The 10,123-nt window shown below is 46.1% G+C and overlaps 2 long non-coding RNA genes and 1 pseudogene across 3 annotated transcripts; 2 read left to right on the top strand and 1 right to left on the bottom strand.

The window, feature by feature from the left end:
• Nucleotides 1-487: 487 nt before the first annotated feature.
• LOC310922023 lies at nucleotides 488-2,392 on the top strand. Its single transcript, XR_014592273.1, has 3 exons — nucleotides 488-608; nucleotides 1,529-1,608; nucleotides 1,686-2,392. It is a non-coding gene; the product is annotated as an uncharacterized lncRNA (long non-coding RNA).
• Nucleotides 2,393-2,516: 124 nt separating this feature from the next.
• On the top strand, nucleotides 2,517-6,466 carry LOC310922025. Its single transcript, XR_014592274.1, has 4 exons — nucleotides 2,517-3,906; nucleotides 6,080-6,120; nucleotides 6,221-6,262; nucleotides 6,357-6,466. It is a non-coding gene; the product is annotated as an uncharacterized lncRNA (long non-coding RNA).
• A 284-nt stretch (nucleotides 6,467-6,750) lies between these two features.
• On the bottom strand, nucleotides 6,751-7,709 carry LOC310922075 (putative G-protein coupled receptor 174; annotated as a pseudogene). Its single transcript has one exon. The product of its transcript is annotated as a putative G-protein coupled receptor 174 (transcript).
• Nucleotides 7,710-10,123: the final 2,414 nt, after the last annotated feature.

Raw genomic sequence — 10,123 nt, 5'->3', positions numbered from 1 at the left:
GGCAGAGATAGGGGGAGCGGTACAGCAGCGTCTCGCAGTTTTCTAGTAATTTGTCTTAATGCATGCTGTTGTTAAATTCTAGGCCGTTTGCTTTGAGAAATTAGAAATTTGGAAAGGTTAAGCTTTTCCTGTGTGTCTGAGTGACTTTGACAAATAATCTTTTTGCAGAGGCAGAGGGATAGGAATGCAGTAAACCTGATACAAATGCAGGAGGCCAGAGGAGTATGGAGACGAGGCGGATCAGCACCCAAAATCCGAGCTACAGCCTAACTTTCTCCTCTATGTTTACCTCATCATTCAGCTTTTCATTTCATTTTGAAGATGTGAAGCGTTCGGCATGGCCAGGTGTCGGCACCATGGGGACCATGCTCAGATGAGTACCGGCGATCGAGATGAGTATAGATTCCAGCACAGAATTGGATGCTACCGGAGTTGCTGTATTAGTGGGGAAACTATAAGCAGCATTTGTTTTTTTGTGTTTTACAGGTGGTCTGCAGCATTTAAACCGCCAGTCCAATATGACCAAGACTCTTGCAGAAGGAGGTCACGTTCAAGTGATTTTGGATGGAAACTACTTTGGCAATGCAACACTTTCAGACCCTGTGTCGGTACATGCCTTTCCATTTTGTTTTACCCCTTCTCCCCCGCAAAGGTCAGTCATTGTTCAGCTTTTCAGGGGAGGTGTAAATGGTGGCTATGTTACAGCATTGTTCTTTGTCCTTATTTTTAGGAAGTAATGCCAGATATCAAGAGTCAAGGTCAAGTGGGCAAAGTGAGCAGCGACCGGTGAACAGAACCAGTTGTTATTGCTTGGGTGCCTATGGGTTTTACCCACATTCTGAGGGCCAGCCTGGCAGAAATGGGGCTATAATAATTAGCGAGACAACATAATTGAGAGTGCCTTGAAAAATCAAAAAGGTTTTAATAAAGAAGGAAAATAGTAGAAAAAACAAAACAAAAGCCGAGCACAGCACAAACTCCTTGCTTGCTACAGCACCTCGAAAAGTGTGGAATTTCTTTGTTCTCTCTCTTTAGTACTTAATAGCTTAGATGGCCTTTTTGACCCTTGGCCCAATGAGAGTAACAACAGGCTTTGAGTTACATTCTTAGAGTCCAGTCCTCACTTCCGGGCTGGCTCTGAGCCAATTACAAGGAGAAATCCACAGAACTTTCCAGATAAACTTCTTAACATGTCAAAGGTAAATTGAGACTCTTTCCCTATTTGGAAGCCCCTGCTAGAGGTGTAGGGATTGCATTACCACAGGTGCCACATTCTGGTGCAACTCTAAGCATCCGTTGTTGTTTGTGTGCTTCAGGTGGTCCACTCCGCGAACAGACCTGGTTCGCCTCTCTTGTGAGCCCTCCAGAAGTATTACAGGACCCTGTGATGTAGCCTTTACCTTTTCTTTTTGAAGGTGTCATCCAGGTAGCCTTCAGGAATGGATGAGGAGTTGAGGTGAATTGAGGAGGAGCAAGGGTCCACTCAAGTTTCAGCAATGCCAAATCACCTTGTCTCCTCTTAACCCAGGTATACCCTGTAATGTCAGCATCAGCCTCCGAGCACAGCTGAAGTGTGCTGCCTGAGGACCTGGGCATTCTTAGGAAATGGTGAGTAGCAGTATTGCTGGTTTTTGGCCAATGTGCTGCTAAGATCATGCACTGATGTTTGGTTTTCTTTCTTGTAGCTGACTAAGACAACAGCCTGGTGATGGCAGGAACTTCCCAGATGGTGAGGCGGCCTTCTTTCACACCTGTCATGGATTTGCATCCCAAGATGTCCGAGAGATAAGTCGAGGACTACGACCCACAGAGGGGATAAAAGTGGGATGCTGGGTTGGGAGTTGCCAGGAAGAATTTTCAAGTCAGCTTTAGAGACAGGGATGTCCAAGAAGTGGCCCCTTAGGCCACATAAAGGCAAAATCTCACTTTTGATCACAATGCTGAGGTGTGCAAAGCAGATGTTATGGGTTAATACAGTTTGGTTTTTAGTTAAAGAGGAATATGGAATATTGCCCTGTCAGGACCATAGAATTTTTTTGGAAAGGACAGAGACCTATCAGAAGCCAATTCCTAGCTACTGACATATGGTTTGACCACTGAGAAAGCTAAATGCGACTTTTGGTAATACCCATATAAAGCTGAGACTCTGTTCGAGCCAGTCCCTTTTCCTTCCAGCCAGAAGAGCAAGTAAAAACTGGCCCTAGCAGCCGCTCTGAGGAACGGCCCAAGGCCAGCTAGGCCCCTGCCGCTTCCCCCTCCTTGGAGGGAGTCAGCTCAGGGCCTGGATGTGCCAAGGGGCCCAGGCCAGCTGGGCCCTGCCACTCCCCCTGTTAGGCAGGGGAGCTGGCCCAAGGACCGGCTGGCCTCCATCAATTCCTGGTGAGGGAGGGGGAGGCCACAGCTTAACATCAGCTAGTTTTAAGGCCTGCCCTGGAGCCAGCGAGCCGGGAAGGAATGTCCACCAGGCCCCTTGGTAACATCTATAGACCTGGTTGGGCTGAGCCTGCCCTGATTGTCACCGAGGGGTGGGTGGGGTTCCCCCCTCTGGTGACTCCCAGGCGGAGAGGAAAGGAAGAGAGAAAGTCTGGCCACTCTAAGATCCCATGGCCAGAGAGGCTGCTGCCCGGCAGAGATCACATGACCATCACAAGGCTGGGCAGATTTAACCCTTACCTGGCAAAATGAAGCTTTCAAGGCTTAACCCTTCCCTGAGAGAGAGAAGAAAGACACACAGTGAACATAGAGAAAACACAGCATGAAGTCAGTGGAGCGAGAGTGAAAAGGACTGATTGGAAGAAGAGACTGAAAAAGTGGACATTTTTAGCTGGACTTCTCTAGTGTAAATCATGAAGAAATAAACTATTGTAATATCTTAATGCTGTATGGGGGAATGCTGGTTGTAGTCAAAGGTTGTGGATTAATATAATTGAGATTTAATTGAAAATTTTGAACAGAGTAAGCCTCTTGCTCCTGGGGTAAAAGGAGATCTCCATTTCTTTTGAGATAGAGACAATTTTAGAAATAGAAGAAGAGAATTCTCATTTTATACTAAAAGAAGCATTCTTAAACAGTACCCCAAATACACTGAGAGGCCTATGAGTAGCCAAAGGAAAGGCTACTAATAGATAGGACTGCACAATCTGCAAAAATTCCAGGCTGTTGCAGATTTGTGACATTAGGAGCAACCAAACTTTTTTCTTGTAGCAAATATCTCCATAAGACTCTGGAGAGACTCCTCTCCCAAAGTAATAAAAGATTATGTTTAAATAGTAAAACGGACTGAAAATCACAAGTTATGTCTATGTTGTTTGTGAAAAAGTGAGCAGTTTGTAGGGGGAGGAGAAGTGTTTTAAAAATTCATTTTTTTCATTTTTTGTCATTCTTTTAGTGTTGTTGGGGGTTAGGTTTGTTATTTTTTTACTCTAAAGAATTTTTCCCCATGAGTTATTAGGAGACTAAGTACTGGATGCTTAAGGGTGCTTGACCAAAACAAAGAGGTGGCCAAAAGTCAGGAGGGGTCTCGGGTTGGTTTTCTTCACCCAAGATTAAGGTTGTTTAAAAGTCCTTGGCCCTCTAAAAGCCCCGAGTCGTGTTGGTAGAAAAAAGCGGAGTCCTCAAGGCCTTGTTTTCAGGTTTCTTGTATTGTTTATTAATTGATATCTCAGAGTTTTTCTCTGCTCCCAGCCGAGGTCTGGACAGCAGCTGGGACATGAGGCGACTGCCCACCGATGGGGCGTCACCTTACATTTATACAGATAGCTACGTGTAGGTTATTTACTATTTTCTACCAATGCCTAGTGCTTACACTAAGAGGGTCACTTCTACTTTCACCCAGTCCACTCTAACTACCTTGTATCATCACCACCCCAGAAGATGGAAGACGAGGAAGAAGGAGAGGGACATGAGGTACCACTCAAATCCCACCATCTTGTCCCCCATTTACCTCTATTCTAAAAGCCCTAAAACTACTGAATTTTGCATCTTCTACTGTGCTAAACTATTTTTACTTCCTGGTGATTTGCAATTCCTCTCTTTGTGTCGGAAGTTTCTCTCATGGGCTAAAATCAAACTCAGTGTTTTCCTGGGCTCTGTGCCAAGGTCTCCGATTTCCCTGGACCGGCTCCACACCCCCCTGTCCGGGGCTGAAATTCCCTTTCCCAGGTCCCAGGTCATCCAAGGGGATGTCCTGGACTCCAACAGAGGGGGAGATAAGGACAGGGCTGGGGGCAGCTTCGCCCCCTCTCGCAGCTTCGCCCTCTCTCGCTCTCAGCATCGCATTGGAGAGGACATGGGCGGGCTGCTGCTTGCTGCGGTAGGAGTTCGCTGTCCCAACCAGCTCCAGTCCTAAGAAAATCTACCACCATCTGCTTGTGAGGCCCAGAACACTGAGCTCACTTCCTCCTGCCCTGTTGGGCTGGCCCTGTCCTGCCACCGCTGTTTCTTTGACACTGCCTTGAGGTTTTTTTGCTACGCTGTAGCCCTGCACGGCCCTGCTGGGACATCCCTGATGTTCCAGCTACCACCAACAGAGCTTCTGATCATCCACCAGCCTGGGATTTTTCTACCGTTCCAGCTTGGTTGCTCTCAGAGTTCTGAGAGATTGGATTGCCCTGGACTTTGTGAAACAAAGCCCTCGAGGTTCCTGGTTCTGTTATTATTATTGCTGTAGTTGTTGTTTGTTTGGCTTTGTTATACATACTGGTAAAGAACTGTTATTCCTATTCCCATACCTCTGCCTGAAACCTGTGGCGTGGGTGCGGACCCACACAGAGGACAGCAGGCAGCAGCAGGTCAGATATGGAAAGGTTCTTTATTTTCTGACTCCATCAACTTATATACACTTTGTACAGAAGCCAAAGATTGGCTCAAGAAGGTTAGACCTCATGGACCTCATTGTTCACTCTTACCATCAATCAAGTTCTCCTCTCAGAGAACAACTATACAAACACATAGATAATTTCTAAAAATACATATAGTTTTCATGAAGCAGTGTGAGAATCATGCTGTGAAGATTCAAACACTTGAAAGCAAGAAAAATCAGGGCAACAGAAACCCCCTTTAATTTTTTAAATTTTAATAATTCAAAGGGAAGCCCTGCCCCTCCTTAGCAGATACCTGTCTTTCAAACCAAGACAAGTGTGTATAAATAAACTATTTTTGTAACTTTAAGTTTAGGCCTACTTTACTTCTCCTAATCCTATCTCACAAGGATAAAAAAAAAGTAAACACTCAAACCACTACACTATATTTAGCAAACAAAACCAAACGTACGACCACTACATAAATTTTGTGTTTCTACCCACTTCAAACTTAAAACCAAAACAGCAGAGCAGTCCTGGGGCATGTTGTGTCACTTGTTTATTGTGCACTCTGTGTGTTTTGGGCATCTCGTGTGGCATGTCTTTTGCCTTAGCCCTTTGAGCAGCCTATTGGAAATGCCAGGTGTCATTATTAGCATCTCTCCATTCCTCAGCCCGGTGCCGATACTTTGGAACCTTTGATTCGTGAGTTTGGACAGGCATTGGAATCGCATCTCTCTTTTGAAGCATCAGTCGGATGTCTTTTAAGGTCTTGTTCTGAGCTGTATCAACAGCTGTGCCCTGCAACGATCCATTATAGCGGATTAGGACTTGTAAGAATGCAAAGATAAGTTGAGAATTCCAACCGTAGAATTCTCAGACATCCATCTTTGCGGTTCTTGGAATAAGTCATTCTGTTAGCATCTTCTTCCTCCAGGGTTCTCTGAGCCTCATAGGCTCACCATCGGTCTCACCTCAGTCATCTCATACCACATTCTCTCAGTCCTTGCTGTCATTCTTCTCGCCAAGAGTTTTGTCTCCCTGTTGCGTCCCTTCATTTATCATCTCCTGTGTCACAAGTGTCTGCATGTATTTGGCCTGGAGCTGCTCTGCCCTGCTGCATAGCCTGGTGTAGGTGTAATAGGACAAGTCCTGGGGACTTGAAATTTGTAGTGTAGGGTGTAGTTGGACTCTAGATCATATTCCTAGATTGACAGAAGATGTCTGGAACTGTTAAGTTATCCTGCAGCACTTTGACTTTTTTCCTAACTTTCTTTCAGATGCAGATGGATAAAATCCATGGCAGATCATCCCATCCCAGGTGAGGGGGTTCCCCCAAGAAGCTCAGTCACTGTTTGTCTTTGCAGGGGAAGTGTAAGTGGTGACTATGTTACAGCATTGTTCTTTGTCTTTATTTTTAGGAAGTAAAGCCGGATATCAGCAGTCAAGGTGAAGTGGGCAAGGTGAGCAGTGACTGGTGGACAAAAGCAGTTGTTATTGCTCAGGTCTCAATTTCTGGTGCAACTCTAAGCATCCACTGTTGTTTTTTTATTTTAGGTGGTCCACTTGCAAGATGTCCCAGCCCAGGATGACAGAGGCCAGGTGGGTGCAGGCTTAAGGTATAGATGTGGCATAATTCAGTCAAATTGGGGAGGTTGTGTTTTCACAGTATCTCAGCATGCTTTTTTGCTTTGATTCTTTGCAAGTGCTGCTGCTGCCCTAGACATGCCAAGGAATAGATGCAAGCAGGTGAGTCAGCATTTAGGCAGGGTCACTCATAGGCAAGCAGTATGCAGCAGCATGCTAAGCGTGTACCTTTTTATTTTGCAGGTGTCTTCCAGGCAGCCTCTGTAGTCAAATGAAGATTTGAGACAAGTCGGGGCAGCGGTGTGGAGGAGTCCCAGGGATTACTCTTCTGGAGCATGATAGTCACATTTTCTTTTTTGTTGTCTTAGGTACCATGAGGAGGTGTGGAGCTGAAGTTTGGAAATGGCAGCACTGAAGCAGGCGCAGAGAGCTGGATGCTGTCCTGCAGATCCTGCCTGGAGAGGCGTCTCCTGAACTCATCCGTGGTGAAGTAGTAGATGATGGGATCCACACAGGAGTTGAGGCTGGCAAGGCACAAAGCCACGGCATAGAACACCAAGATCTGCATGCAGCCCTCCCAGATCTGCCTGATTTTCACAGAGAAATCCAGCCGGAAGCTGATGTGATATGGTGCAAAGTAAATCAAGAACACCAGGGCACAGGTGAGGATCATCTTTAAAGCCTTTTTCTTCTCACCCAGGTCCCAGGAAGCAGAGTGCCTCTTTTAGTAATAAGATTGTCTTCCAGGAGCAGTACAGGATGATGAGCAGGGAGGTCACAAACCCCACCAACTCCCCTATGGTCATCAGCGTGATGGAGGTGGGGAGGTCGAGTTTCTTGATGGGAAGATCCACAAAACAGGTGTTTTTATCATCCTGGTGCTGCATCCTGAGGAGCGGGAAAGGCAGGCAGCCCACACAGACCACAACTCAGCCCATGATGCTGATGTAGACATCACAGACATGCCTGCAGTCACTGAATTTGAAGGGAGGCATGAGGAACACTGATGCACACCAAGAAGTAGATGCTGGCATACATATTGACATATTTCAGGTAGAAGCAGAGCATGCAGAGACCTCCTCCAAACTCCCACATGCCTGTCAGGTAGTAAAAAATCCTCAGGGCCAAGGACAGCACCTGTGATAGGTCATCAATGGCTAAATTGATTATAAATATCATGGCCCTTTTAGTCTCTTTCATGTAGCCATAGAAGACCCAGAAGGCCAGGGTGTTCCCGATGAGCCCAGGGATCAGGATCACTGTGTAGGTACTGGTGTAGGAGGGCTTGAGGTCTGTCTCGCTGCAGTTGGAGCTGTTGCTCATGGTTGTGCTCTGGCTCTGTGCTCAGCCCAGGCATCATAACATATCCATCCCACCTGTCCTGCAGCCAGGGTGGCCTCAGGATCCAAAGAGAACAGTCCAGCCCTGGAATCCGTGTGGGAGGCTCTGGTCACTGGCTCATCATGGGGAGTTTTGGCATGGGGGGAGTTAATGCCAGTCCTGCTCTTGTGCCCTTCTCATGCTCTTGGTCAGAGCTCGCTGGGGTCACCTGCATGATGGGCAGGAGGGATCCACACTGGGAAAAGCATCACTGTGTGCCCAAGTGGACAATTCCTCACCGGAGCTGTCTTTGTCACCTTTTGGGTGGCATTTCAGCCTCTTCTCTCAACACAGGGGTTCAACAACTGTGGCCCTGTGATACTGATTAACACGTGGCCAGAGTCTAATAAGCAACATGCTAATGTATCAATCTCTGAGGGACCAGTCTTTGCAGAGAAGTGGCTATAATTAATTTGAGTGAGACTGCTCCTCAGAGGTGTTTTGTAAATCAAAAGGTTTAATAAGGAAAAATATCAAAATAACAAACTTTACAGAAAAGAAAATTATAAGCTGCACACAGGTGTCAGAAAACCTCTGACACCTTGCTAAGACAACTCCCAAAAGCCCTTACTTCCTTTTGTGCTCCTTCCTAAATACTGAATGTTTTAGGAGGGAAAACCTGGCTTGCTGCCAATAAGATCACCAAGAGGCTTTGAGTTACACTCTCAGAGCCCAATCCATGTTCCTGTGCTGGTGCTGAGCCAATCCCTGTCAGAAGGGTATTGAAGTTTCTAGGTAAACTTCCTAAAATGTCAAAAGGTAAACTGAAACTCCTTCCCTATTTGGAAACACCTGCTGGGGGTGTAGGAGATGCTTTACTACAGCCCTGAAGCTGGAAGACAGAAAGGTGCAGTTGGAGCATTGTTGGGAGACGGGAGGAACAGAGCAAGAGTTATGGGAGAGCTGGAAAGAGCTGGTCTCTCTCCAGCAGAAACCTGTGTGGCTTTGGTGGTGATCAGCTCTTCTGCTGACCAGCAAGCACCATGCCCTGTCCAGTGGAGGTGCAGAACCACCAAGGAATAAATAGAAATCATGTTCATTTTCTGCTACAAACCTGAGGGTGTTGCTCTTCCTGTGTCCCAGCACGTGGTCAGTGCTGAGATGATCTGGTGAGAGCTGGACCTGCCTCCCTCACCAGGATACTCTCACCTCCCAAAAACTCCTGAGGGGAACACTCCCCTGGCTTCCCAGGAAAGCCCTCAGAACATTCCCATCCTCCCCAGCTGCAGGTGACAGAAGGAAATCTACTCCTCGTGTAACCTATATGCACACAAACCTTTCCCCTAGTGCAGCCACTGCCTCTGTGTCATGGGGTGGAAGTCCCAGGTCAGTGGCTTTCACCAAACCAGGCTCAACTTTTTAATTTCACTTTTAAAAATAGGACATAAACTGTCCTTTGCAGAACTACCTGCATTTGATCCAATCTGACCTTTTCACAGCTGCTTTTTCTAAGCCTATCCTTACCCACTGTGCACATCTGGGGCTGTAGGTAATACCAGAACTAGTACTAAGGAGGTTGGAGGTGGATTTTAATTGCAGGCTAAACAGGTGATGTTATCTGAATGTGTCAGACACAAAAATCTCAGCCAGATCTGATAAATCGAGGAAATTAATCTCTGCCCAAACCCTCTCAGGTTTGCCTTTGGCTTCCACATGAAGAATTATCCTGCAGGTCTAAGTGGGAGAAGTTTGTAGGTACCAACCCAAATGCCAAAGGCACATTTACTTAATTTAAAATGTTTTAATTTTCTAAATTTATTTTTTTTAAATTTTGATTTTAAAGGTAAAATGACATCTGATGCAGTCCCTGCTGTTTTTTTTTTTTTTTCCCAATGCTTAGGTACAAAATGTGAACACTTATTAATGATGTTCAACACTTGCTGGTGTGATGGCACCAAAACTTTGAAGTAGTTTTGAGTGGAAACAAAATCTGTCACAAAAGGAAATACGTCTATTTTTGTATTTTCTCTCGCCAAGGACACTGAGATGTCTTCCTTCCTTCCTTTTAAAGAGGGAGCATCTAACCCAAGCAGTGGAGTAAAATGGCTCATGAAATGATCCTGTTATGCTTCAGAAGTGACAATTAGTAATATTTTTATATTAACAATTCTTATCAATTTAAACTAGCTCGTCTCTCCTGTCCTGTTGGCAGGGGCTCCTGTCACCCACTCAGGAAGATTCAATCATGCTCCTTTTCCTCTGGCTGCATTCCCAGGTGGGAAAACCCACCTTAACTCCACCTCTGGGCCATGGGACACACAGAGGGAAGGACAAAGTGCACCCCCAGCCCTTCCACACATGCACATCTTATTTTTCCTTCTGCCCTCCAGCTCCTGCCCTTACCCATCCCCATCACA

This window comes from Zosterops lateralis (assembly GCF_965231275.1).
Source record: "Zosterops lateralis genome assembly, chromosome: W".
Lineage (NCBI taxonomy): Eukaryota > Metazoa > Chordata > Aves > Passeriformes > Zosteropidae > Zosterops > Zosterops lateralis.
Note: the sequence above shows the minus strand (reverse complement) of the source record. Positions and strands in the feature narration are given on the sequence as shown.